The 12,939-nt window shown below is 45.5% G+C and overlaps 1 protein-coding gene across 5 annotated transcripts in view; it reads left to right on the top strand.

The window, feature by feature from the left end:
* Positions 1 to 11,216: 11,216 nt before the first annotated feature.
* The window catches only part of ANKRD6 (ankyrin repeat domain 6), a 198,535-nt gene continuing 196,812 nt past the window's right edge, over positions 11,217 to 12,939 (top strand). For all 5 annotated transcript variants that reach the window (XM_041769747.1, XM_041769745.1, XM_041769744.1 and 2 more), the window contains exon 1: positions 11,217 to 11,358. The gene's annotated coding sequence lies outside the window, so the exon portion shown is untranslated. The remainder of the gene's footprint in view (positions 11,359 to 12,939) is intronic.

The raw sequence follows: 12,939 nt of genomic DNA, 5'->3' as shown, positions 1-12,939 counted from the left end.
CCTAGCACAGTGGTCAAAACTCCATGAAGCACAAGCTAGGGATTACTGTTTACGTTGTATTCCATGTGCAACATGACAACTTGATGGTGGTCAAGTCCCAAATGATATGCTGAATTAATGGTTTAATCCACTATGGCTGGGGGGTGTGGTTGGTGGCTGCAGAGGTCTAACCTCATGAGCATGGAGGCAGCTCTTAGCAAAAGGGGATAAGCTGAACAGAAGCCTCTAAATGTGTCTACCATGAGCCTCACCTGGTCAGACAGAAGGGATGCAAAGTTGACAAATGTCAGGTAGACATTGTTGGTGGCATAACCAACACTCCCTCTCTTAGTTTGTTATACTGAAATACTTTTGGGTATCAACATACTTAGGGAAGGAACCTCAGACCTAAAGGTTGAATCATGATTCATGACTTACCTAGGTATAGTAACCATATCCCTTACCACCTTGTGACCCAGCTGTATCCAATGATACATAAGAAGAAATATATTTAAGGGTCATCTGAGAAGAATTTGTTCCCAAATTGAAATAAATGCAATGAGAAGGCCTGTCCCTTTCTCCTGCTTAAATGTCAAGCTAAAGACAAGAGCCAAAAAATAATAAAATAAAATAAAATAAAATAAAAGACAAGAGCCAATACTGAGAGTGATACAATAGAATTATAGAAAAACCCTAAACCCAGATTTTTAAATGTAAGTTATTATGTGTTTTATGATTTAAACCACTATAGTCAAGCATGCTGTCTCTTGTAACCAAACACAGGCTAACTGATAAATATGGTCCCATTATCTTTGGAACTGAAAGTGAGTGATGGAGCCAGATCAGACAATCAGTAGCTTAAAATCAGAAACAGAGAAGGATGCCCACTGCCACCATTTCTATTCCATAGTGTGCTACATCCTTGATTGCAGGATAAGATAGGGAAAAGAAACAAAGGTATGTGACACTAAAAGCAAGTACTATCTCTCAAAGAAAAAAAAAATCAATAAATTGGATTTTATTAAAATTATAGCTTTTTCTTGTAAACTCCCTGTTAAGAGAATGAAAAGACAAGGTGTGACTGGCTGGCTCAGTTGGTAGAACATGTGACTCTTGATCTTGTGCTGGTGTGTTCAAGCCCCACTTTGAGCATAAAGATTACTTGGAGAAGAAAAAAAGAATGAAAAGCTATAGACTGGAGCAAAATGTTTGTTAACCATATATCTGAAATAGGACTCACATTATAACATGTAAAGAATTTTTGAAACTCAACAGAAAAAAAAAATCCAATTGGAAAACAGGCAAAAGCATGAAGACACATTTTTTTTATTGGAGTTCAATTTGCCAACATATAGCACATCACCCAGTGCTCATCCCATCAAGTGCCCCTCTCAGTGCCCATCACCCAGTCACCCCAACCCCCCGCCCACCTCCCTTTCCACTACCCCTTGTTCGTTTCCCAGAGTTAGGTGTCTCTCATGTTCTCTCATCCTCACTGATATTTTCACTCATTTTCTCTCCTTTCCCCTTTATTCCCTTTCACTATTTTTTATATTCCCCAAATGAGTGAGACCATATAATGTTTGTCCTTCTCCGGTTGACTTACTTCACTCAGCATAATACCCTCCAGTTCCAAACACATTGAAGCAAATGGTGGGTATTTGTCGTTTCTAATAGCTGAGTAATATTCCATTGTATACATAGACCACATCTTCTTTATCCTTTCAGCTCTCGATGGACACCGAGGCTCCGTCCACAGTTTGGCTATTGTGGACATTGCTGCTATAAACATCGGGATGCAGGTGTCCCGGCGTTTCACTGCATCTGTATCTTTGGGGTAAATCTCCAGCAGTGCAATTGGTGGGTCGTAGGGCAGATCTATTTTTAACTCTTTGAGGAACCTCCACACAGTTTTCCAGAGTGGTTGCACCAGTTCACATTCCCACCAACAGTGCAAGAGGGTTTCCCTTTCTCCACATCCTCTCCAACATTTTTGGTTTCCTGCCTTGTTAATTTTCCCCATTCTCACTGGTGTGAGGTGGTATCTCATTGTGGTTTTGATTTGTATTTCCCTGATGGCAAGTGATGCAGAGCATTTTCTCATGTGCTTGTTGGCCATGTCTATGTCTTCCTCTGTGAGATTTCTCTTCATGTCTTTTGCCCATTTCATGATTGGATTGTTTGTTTCTTGGATGTTGAGTTTAATAAGTTCTTTATAGATCTTGGAAACTAGCCCTTTATCTGATACGTCATTTGCAAATATCTTCTCCCATTCTGTAGGTTGACTTTTAGTTTTGTTGACTGTTTCTTTTGCTGTGCAGAAGCTTTTGATCTTGATGAAGTCCCAATAATTCATTTTTACTTTTGTTTCCCTTGCCTTCATAAATGTATCTTGCAAGAAGTTGCTGTGGCCAAGTTCAAAAAGGGTGTTACCTGTGTTCTCCTCTAGGATTTTTTAAAAAAGATTTATTTATTTATTTATTTATGAGAGAGAGAGAGAGAGAGAGAGAGAGAGGCAGAGAGACAGGAGGAGGGAGAAGCAGGCTCCATGCCGGGAGCCTGACGCAGGACTCGATCCCAGGACTCCAGGATCATGCCCTGGGCCAAAGGCAGGCCCCAAACCGCTGATCCACCCAGGGATCCCCTCTCCTCTAGGATTTTGATGGATTCTTGTCTCACTTTTAGATCTTTCATCCATTTTGAGTTTATCTTTGTGTATGGTGTAAGAGAATGGTCTAGTTTCATTCTTCTGCATGTGGATGTCCAATTTTCCCAGCACCATTTATTGAAGAGACTGTCGTTTTTCCAGTAGATAGTCTTTCTTGCTTTGTTGAATATTAGTTGACCATAGAGTTGAGGGTCCACTTCTGGATTCTCTATTCTGTTCCATTGATCTATGTGATGAAGACACATTTTACTGAAGAAGATACAGGATGTCAAATAAGCACATGGAAAGATATTCAGTCTTTTGGTCAGAACCACCATCTTCCAGTAGTCATCCAAAATGACCAACCCAAAGACAAAGAGGAGAATAACCCACTATATGTGGTTATATATAACCCACTTATATTCTAAGCCTTAGAAAACATGGATTTGTTCCTTTGGCTGTATACGTGCTAATCTACAAAAACAAAAGGTGTTATGGTAGACATCAAGGCAATGGGCACTATTCAAAAAGGAGTACCTCACGAATGTTCCCATGACAAAAATGGAAGTCTGTAGTGTGACCCAGCATGCTGTTGGTATGGTCGAAACAAATGAGCTAAAGGTAACATTCTTGCCAAGAGAATTAATGTATGCATTGAGCACTCTAAGAGCCAGATAGCTTCAAGAAAAAAGTGAAGGGAAATAATCAGGAAAAGAGGGAACCCATAGAGAAAGATAATTGGGTTCAACTGGAGCACCAGCCTACTTCACCCAGAGAAGCACACTTTTTGAGAGCCATTGGAAAGGAGCCTGAGCTTCTGGGATCCTTTTCTTATAAATTCATGGTGTAATGAGTATAAAAAAAATAAAAATCCTCTAGGATGTAAGAGAAAAGAGAGTCAATATCACTAGCCATTAAAGAAAAGCAAATTATTGGGACAATGATGACATACTACTATTACCTATCAAAATGGTTAAAACAGGGGCACCTGGGTGGCTCAGTCATTTGAGCATCCAACTCTTGGTTTCTGTTCAGTCATGATCTCAGGGTCCTAAGGTCGAGCCCCACATCAGGCTCCACGCTCAACAAGGAGTCTGCTTGAGATTCTCTCCCTCTGCTCCTCCTCCGGCTCCCACCCTCTCTCTCTCTTTCAAATAAAAACAAACAAATAAATAAATCTTTTGAAAAAATAGCTAAAATTTAAAAAGTAGTAATAACAGCAAATGCTGGCAAAGATGTAGAAAAACTGGATCTCTTATATATTGGTGATAGGAATGTAAAATGACATAGTCACTCTGTTAAACAGTTAATTTGATCTCATGGGTCTTGATATTGAGCCCCATGTCAGGCTGTGTACTCAGTGAAGTCTGCTTGAGATTCTCTCCTCTGACCCTCCCCCTTCAAATAAATAAATCTTTTTTTAAAAATTAAAAAGGGGGATCTCTGAGTGGCTCAGTGGTTTAGCGCCTGCCTTCAGCCCAGGGCATGATCCTGGAGTCCTGGGATCAAGTCCTGGGGTTGGGCTCCCTGTATGGAGCCTGCTTCTCCCTCTGTCTATGTCTCTGCCTCTCTCTCTCTCTCTCTGTGTGTCTCTCATGAATAAATAAAATCTTTTAAAAAAATTAAACATGCAACTACTGTACAACCCAGCAATTGCATTTATGGCCACTTTTCTTAGAGAAATGAAAACATGTTTATTTTTAAATTTACTCAAATTAATAACAGAATTTAGCAATGTTTTTAAATGTAAGTATAATAAAAAAGATATTTGCATTTTTGTCGACAACACAAGGGGTAGAAAATGTACTTTTAGAGGTAGAGATATCACTTACAACGGTAAAAAAGATAATAAATCTCAGAAAATGAATAGTTTTTTTAAAATTTTATTTATTTATTTGCATGAGAGAGAAGGAGCACTAGAGAGATAGCAAGCACAAGTGGAGAGCAGAGGGAGAGGGAGAAGCAGGCTCCCCACTGAGCTGAGAGCCCCATGGGGGCTTGATCTCAGGACTTGGGATCATGACCTGAGCCAAGGGCAGACACCCAACCAACTGAGCCACCCAGGCACCCCAGAAAACGAAAAGTTCTAAAACATTTAAGTCACTAAATTTTTAAGTAAATGTCAAATATGTTTATAGATAGAAAGATACAACAGTGTAAAGTTGCTGATTCTTGGGACGCCTGGGTGGCTCAGCGGTTGAGCATCTGCCTTCAGCCCAGGGCATGATCCCAGGTTCTGGGATGGAGTCTGCATGGGGCTCCCTGCGAGGAGCCTGTTTCTCTCTCTGCCTGTGTCTCTGCCTCTCTCTTTGTGTCTCTCATGAATAAATAACATTTTTTTTAAAGTTGCTAAATCTCTCCAAATTGCAGTAGCAGCAAACTATTTCTTGCTCCCATTACATGAGAGCACAGAGCATCTGTAATCATACTGGGCTCTATGATTCCATGTGATTTCTCATACTGGCAGCCACTCTTTGCAGTATATTCTCATAGCATAGGACGGAAGCTCAAGGTGAGAAAAGCAGGGGCAAAGAAGCACTAAAGTCCACAACATATTCAAAGCTTCTGCTCCAACATGGTGTTGGTCAAGACAAGTCACACAAGTCCCAAACCAGTGGGGCAGAGGAGTCTATACCACTATAGGGAAGCATGGCAAGGGTAGAAAGGTGAATAAACAATCATGAATTAAAAAATGCCATCTGCCATATAGATTCTCTGGATTTCAAATCAAGATCACAAAATTTTCATGGAGGGGTGCCTGGCTGGCTCAGCAGAGTATGCAACTCTTAATCTCTGGGTTGTGAGTTTGAGCCCCAAATCTGGCATAGTTTACTTAAGAAAATTTAAAAATTTAAAAAACAGAACCCAAAATTTTCATAGAGCCAGACGAGCTAAACCTAAAATGTCTCTGGAAAGACAAAGAGCTAAGAATACTTGAGATTCTTTATGAAAAAGAGGTAGATCAGGGTAGGACTTCTATGATCAGAAATCAAGATTTTTTTTTTTAAATTTTATTTATTTATTCATGAGAGACAGAGAGAGGCAGAGACAACAGCAGAGGGAGAAGCAGGCCCCGTGTAGGGAGCCCGAGCCCGACATGGGACATCCCAGGTCTCCAGGATCACATCTTGGGCTGAAGGTGGCGCTAAACCGCTGAGCCACCCGAGCTGCCCAGAAATCAATTTTTTTTTTTAAGATTTTATTTATTTATTCATGAGAGACACAGAGAAAGAGAGGCAGAGACATAGACAGAGAGAGAAGCAGGCTCCATGTAGGGAGCCTGACATGGGACTTGATCCACAGACTCCAGGATCACGCCCTGGGCCAAGGGCAGGCACTCAACCCCTGAGCCACCCAGGCATCCCAGAAATGGAGATTTAACAACAACAACAACAAAAACCCCACCAATTTTCAGGGCACCTAGGCGGCTCAGTAGGTTAAGTAACTGCCTTCAGCTTAGGTTATGATCCAGGGGTCCTGGGATCAAGCCCCACATTTGGCTCCCTAAGTGGGGAGTCTACTTCTCCCTCTGCCCCTCCCCTTGCTTGGGAGCAAATAAATAAATAAATAAATAGCAAATAAATAAACAAAATCTTAAAAAAAAATACAGGGGATCCCTGGATGGCTCAGCTGTTGGGCATCTGCTTTCGACCCAGGGCGTGGTCCTGAAGTCCCGGGATGGAGTCCTGCCTCGGGGTCCCTGCATGGAGCCTGCTTCTCTCTCTGCCTGTGTCTCTGCCTCTCTCTCTCTCTGTGTGTGTCTGATGAATAAATAAATAAAATCTTAAAAAAAATACCAATTTTCAGGCAGTATGGCACTTGCACAGGAATAGGCAAATAGGACAAAAAAGAGAACCTAAAACAGACCCAAGCATACATGGAAACCCATTGTAATGCTTGCATGCTTTGGCGTTGCAAATGAGAGGTGAAATGAATTTCAGATGGAATATGGTCTTAAATATGAAAGGCAAAACTTTCAAACTTTTTAAAAGATTTTTTTTTATTTAAGATTTTATTTATTCACGAGAGACACACAGAGAGGGAGAGATGCAGAGACACAGGCAGAGGGAGAAGCAGGCTCCGTGCAGGGAGCCTGATGTGAGACTCCATCCCTAGTCTCCAGGGTCACACCCTGAGCTGAAAGCAGCGCCAAACCGCTGAGCCACCCAGGCTGCCCTAAGATTTTATTTTTTTAAGTGATCTCTACACCGAACATGGGGCTTGACTCATAATCCCAAGATCAAGAGTCACATGCTCTACTGACCGAGTCAGTCAGGTGTCCCAAAGCTTTGAAACTTTTAGAAGGGCAGCCTGGGTGGCTCAGTGGTTTAGCACCGCCTTCAGGCCAGGGTCTGATCCTGGTGCCCCAGGGTCAAGTCCCACATTGGGCTCCCTTGCATGGAGCCTGCTTCTCCCTCTGCCTCTCTCTCCTCTCTGTGTGTCTCTCATAAATAAATAAAATCTTTAAAAAAATAAATAAAACGTTTTTATTTATTTATTCATGAGAGACACACACACACACACACAGAGGCAGAGACACAGGCAGAGGGAGAAGCAGGCCTCATGCAGGGAGCCCGACATGGGCTGGGCCGAAGGCAGGCACCAAACCGCTGAACCACCCAGGGATCCCCTAAATAAAACTTTTAGAAGAAAATATGGAAGAATATTTGTATACCTCAGGGTCAGGAAGGATTTCTCAAAACACATGGAACAGGGCAAAAGACATGACTAACAAAAGAGAAAACAAGAAAATTTATTAAATGTTAAAGATGTTCAATTGTACTAGTAATTGGGAAAATACAAATCACAACCAAAATAAGAAATAATTTCACACATACACACACAAACACACACAAACCAAAAATAAGTGCTGGCAAAGATGTAGAGGAAGGGGAACTTGAACACATTGCTGATGGAAATAAAAATTGATACAACTGGTTTAGAAAATTTTGGTGGGGGGCCTGGGTGGTTCAGTTGGTTAGGTTAATTGGCAGGCTCTTGATTTTGACTTAGGTCATGATCTCAGGGTCATGAGATCGAGCCCTGGGTTGGCGCTGAGCACAGAGCCTGCTTGGTATCCTCTCCCTCTCTCCCAGCCCCTCTCCCTCCCTCTCTGCCCATTTTCTTGACTATGTGTGCTCTCTCTCTCTCTCTCTCAAATAAATAAATCTTTAAAAAAAATTTGGCATTACCTAGTAAATTTGAATACATACATACCTTAAGACAGAACAATTCCACTTCTATTTTTTTTTTAACAATTCCACTTCTAGATAAAGATCCTGAAAACTCTTCCACGCATGCATCAGGAGAAATATTTGAGTGTTCATAGCAACACTGTTTGCAACAGCAAAAACTGGAGCCAACCCAATGTCCAAAAGTAGACTGGAAAATAAATTGCAGTATCTTCTTACAATGAAACACTATATAGCAGAGAAATTGAATAGCTGAATCTCAAAAACAGAATGCTGAGTGAGAAAAGCAGGATGCATAGGAAGAGTGCAGAATGATTTTTTTTTTTTAAAGATTTGTTTATTGGGCAGCCCCGGTGGCTCAGCGGTTCAGCGCCACCTTCGGCTCGGGCATGATCCTGGAGACCCAGGATCGAGTCCCACGTTGGGCTCCCTGCATGGAGCCTGCTCCTCCCTCAGCCTGTGTCTCTGCCTCTCTCTCTCTGTGTGTGTCCCTCATGAATAAATAAATAAAATCTTTAAAAAAAATATAAAGATTTGTTTATTTATTTGAGAGAGAGAGAGTGAGTGCGTGTGCACTCGAGCAAATGGGGGCAGGGGAAATGGCAGAGGGAAAGAATTTCAAACAGACTTTCCTGCTGAGCACAGAGCCCTACACAAGGCTCAATCTCACAACTCTGAGATCACGACTTGAGCTGAAATCAAGAGTTGGATGTTTAATTGACTGAACCACCCAGTGCCCCCAAAATGATTCCATTTACAAAAAGTTCAAAACTAGGCTAAACCGTACAAGGTAGTGTTTAGGAATATATACATATAGATAGATATAGATAGATATATACATATATATTTGTGATAAGAGAATTATTAATACACACAGGCAAAAAATTTTTTTGGTTGTCAAATGATCCTTTTTTTTTAAGAAATACTTTTTTTTTTAATTTTTTTAAAATTATTTATTTACGATAGTCACAGAGAGAGAGAGAGAGGCAGAGACACAGGCAGAGGGAGAAGCAGGCTCCATGCACCGGGATCCCGACGTGGGATTCGATCCCGGGTCTCCAGGATCGCGCCCTGGGCCAAAGGCAGGCGCCAAACTGCTGCACCACCCAGGGATCCCTCAAATGATCCTTTATTGAAATATTTTCCTTCATAGTTCTTAACCAGCTGGGCATTCCACTGCACCACTGTTGATGTCATCTTTGAGGTCACGAGGATGGCGAATGTTGCTCGAAATCAGAGCAGATTATATTCTCAGAAAGTAGGGAAAACTATCATTGGCAGAACAGACTTTCTTGTAAGGCAGAAGGAGGAGGTAGGGAGGTGGATCTATGAGGCTGGTTTTGATTAAGCTGAACAGAGGTACAAGAATGGAACTGTAGGCTGGGAGCCTTCCCCGTATAGTGGGAAGTTTAGAGTCTCTTTTCATTAGTTTTCCAAAGACTGTGTGCCCACTTGGAGATGAGCAAACAAGATCTCTAAGCAGCTCACCCACTGCCTGCTTTGGCTCTCATGAGGCCCCTCAGCCAGGAATTCCCACTAGTCAAAGCCTGGGAACGATTACAGACCAGTTGGCTTCCAGGAGCAGGAACATGTTTTATGGGTTAGCTTTCTCTTCCTTTCAGTAGAATTAATGGGTGATTGCTCTGACTGCCCACAAACGTAACTTAAAACTCCATCTCATTTCGACTTTATGGTGATGTTTTAAAGCTTCCCAGAGGAATGGAGCACTCTGTATCTCTAGCAGTTCATTTAAATGAACAGCTAGGAAAACTCTTTAATCTGGAAACATACAAGAAAGAAATTATCAAGTTGATAAATCATACATACATATCTTGACTTTGGGGGTTCACCTATAATTCACTGGTGACTTGCCTAGAGCGAAATCAAGAGCAGGGAAAGGAAATGTGTGTGTTTTTTTTTAAGATTTTATTTATTTATTCATGAGAGACACACAGAGAGAGAGAGGCAGAGACACAGGCAGAGGGAGAAGCAGGCTCCCTGCAGGGAGCCAGAGGTGGGACTGAATCCAGGGTCTCCAGGGTCACAATCTGGGCTGAAGGCGGCGCTAAACCGCTGAGCCACAGGGACTGCCCAGGAAATGTGTTCTAGATGAGGAATGACAGGGACGGGAACAAATCTGAAGAGGGTCAAAGCACACTCAGGGGAGGTTTCACACCTTGCCAAGAAAAGCTGCAGCTATGGCTATGGGGCGGGGAAGTTCTGAAATTGTAGAGGGAAATCAAGCACTTACTCATTCTGGGTGTGAGTTTGGATTTCTCCTACGGAATGCACCCTGAAAGAGAGAGGGAGATCAATATCTTAAGAAAAAAAGAGAGATCATCATGTTCCTTTGCCTCTGGAAACCAGGCCTATTTCAAAGCAGATAAGAAAAATCAGGTTCAAAATAAGCTTATCCCAAACCTCAGGTAAGACTGGGACTCCATTCTAGGGTTCAACCCTCTCTGTCCTGCTGTGTCCACAGCAGTTACCTGTCATGCTTCTTCAAAAGGTTGAATGAGGTTCTACTCATTCACACATACACCGGACAGTACTTTATTGGACGCTCACGATTTTTCAGGGAACTCTTCTAGGTCCTGAAGAAGTAACCGTGAAAAACAGACCAGGTTAGGGCAGCCAGGGTGGCTCAGCCGTTTGGCGCTGCCTTCAGCCCAAGGTGTGATCCTGGAGGCGCAGGATCGAGCCCCACGTTGGGCTCCCTGCATGGGGCCTGTTTCTCCCTCTGCTTGTGTCCCTGCCTCTCTGTGTGTGTCTCTGAATACATAAAATCTTCAAAACAACAACAACAACAACAACAAAACCAGACCAAGTTAGTGGTATGTAAACTGTGCTTTGAATACAGGAGTCAGGAAAGCTCAATGCTTTTGTCTGTGTCCATGGGATGGTTCTGACAAGCTACTTACAGACCCGCTGTTTGCAACAAGGACTTCCTTACCCTTTCCAGCTCTTTAATGAATCTGCATCATCCATCACTGTTGAGCTTCCCCTGGGCTGTTCCAGTTAAGTGAACTAGGAGTAGCCTGAAATGCCCATTTGGCCACGGGATGAGGCATGGTTTTCTGCGCCCAGTCCCTCTCCCTCCGATAAACCCTGGAGCCCCGCGCCCTAAGAGCTCACCCCACTGCGGCTGCGGCGCCCGCCTCGCTCCAGCAGGAGGCGTCCCGGGGGCGGTCCAGCAGGGAGCGGCCTGCAGCCCGCGGGCAGCCCCAGGCCGTGCCCGCCCCCGCCCCCGCCCCGGTCCCCGCCGTGCCCCGCGCAGGCCGCTGCGGGGCGCTGCGGCCCCAGGTTGGGAGCCCCGGGTGGGCGGGGCCAGGGCCGTGCGGGCTGCGGGCGCGGCGAGCTCCGCCACAGGTAAGCTGCGGGGCCCGGCGCGCCGCGGGGCGAGCGGGCGGCGGGCGGCGGGCGGCGGGAGGCGCGGGGCCGCCGGGGGCTGCGGGAGCCCGTCCGCGTCGTGTCCCCCCGCCCCCACCCTGTCGCCGGCCGCGGTCCCTGCGGCGCGGACGTCCGGCGCGCGAGGGAAAGGTACGGGGCGACCTCGCTGGGCTCCTTGGAGACCCCCTGCCCCTGCACTCCCCGGGGACCCCCCGGCCCGGGGGACGGCGTCGGAGGCGGGCGCGCTGCTCCCTCGGCGCCCCCAGGTCGCCGTCTGCTTGGCGGGGAGACCCAGCGAGCGCCTGGCCCCTCCCGCGGCCTCCGACAGGCCGGGACGCGCAGGGGTCTTCCTGGGGCACCTCCCTGGGCGCTTCGCTTCGCTCGCCTCCCCGGAGGATAGAACTTGGGGGGCGGAGAACTTTGTCACCTCTGCTGGCCCCCTCCGCTCTCTCCCTGAGCTCAGAGTTTGAAGAAAGTGGTGGTGGTGGGGGGGGGCCCCCGGGGGTCCCCAGGCGTTGCTCCCGCTGCGGCGGCTGGCGGTGCGCGGGAGGGACGGAGGGTCCCTGCCCCCTCCCCTTCCCTCTGCGCGGGCTGCAAAGGGGCGCAGACCCGGAGCGCGGGGCCGTACTGCTGCCCCGGGGGGCCGCCCGGCCGGAATCCGGCGCTGGGGGCTCGGCCAGGGGCATCTCCCGGGGCCGGGCCGAGGGAGCGAGCGCGGGTCTGACTTCACACACCCGCTTACCCGGGCTGGTCTTGGGGATGCCGGTGCGGGGCTTCCGGTAGATTTGGGGAGCGCCAGGGGCAGTGGGGAGCATTATTTGTGACCGGAGAGGGGCTTGGATTCCATGAAGCTGGTCAAGAGTGTTTTCCCTGCAGCAGAGTGAGGTGGATCAGGTGGTGGAGATCTGCTTTACACCTAAGAGGCTGTGTCTTGATTCCACCACTTGTTAGGTGTAGGACTTTGCACACCCCATTTCTTTCTTCCTTCCCTTTCCTTTCCTTTCCTTTCCTTTCCTTTCCTTTCCTTTCCTTTCCTTTCCTTCCCTTTCCTTCCCTTCCCTTCCCTTCCCTTCCCTTCCCTTCCCTTCCCTTTCCCTTCCCTTCCCTTCCCTTCCCTTCCCTTCCCTCCTTTCCTTTCCTTTCCTTTCCTTTCCTTTCCTTTCCTTTCCTTTCCTTTCCTTTCCTTTCCTTTCCTTTTTCCTTTCCTTTCCTTTCCTTTCCTTTCCATTCCTTCCCTTCCCTTTCCCTTCCCTTTCCCTTCCCTTTCCCTTCCCTTCCCTTCCCTTTCCTTTCCTCTTTCCCTCTTTTCTTTTCTTTCTTTCTCTTTCTTTCCTTCCTTCCTTCCTTTTTTCTTTTTCTTTCTTTCTTTACCTTCCTTCCTTCTTTCCTTCCTTCTCTTTTTTTCTTTTCTTTTCTTTTCTTTTCTTTTCTTTTCTTTTCTTTTCTTTTCTTTCCCCCTTGTTTCTCTCTCTCTCCCTTCCTTCCCTACAAGACTAGTGAAGTGAATCAGTGGGAATGGAGAAGGAACAAACAAATCTGTAACTGGTGGTGATCAATTAATTTTAAACACCACTGCCCTTGGACCAGCCTGGAAAGCCCATTTCATTAAACTTAGTTTTGAGAACCGTAAACTGGGTGTATTATACATAATTGGGTAGTATTGTGGAAATTAAATGAAATGATGCAAGTAAAATGCTTGGCATGGTGCTCTTGAATGTTAGGCATCCTTTT

This window comes from Vulpes lagopus, chromosome 1, assembly GCF_018345385.1.
Source record: "Vulpes lagopus strain Blue_001 chromosome 1, ASM1834538v1, whole genome shotgun sequence".
Lineage (NCBI taxonomy): Eukaryota > Metazoa > Chordata > Mammalia > Carnivora > Canidae > Vulpes > Vulpes lagopus.
Note: the sequence above shows the minus strand (reverse complement) of the source record. Positions and strands in the feature narration are given on the sequence as shown.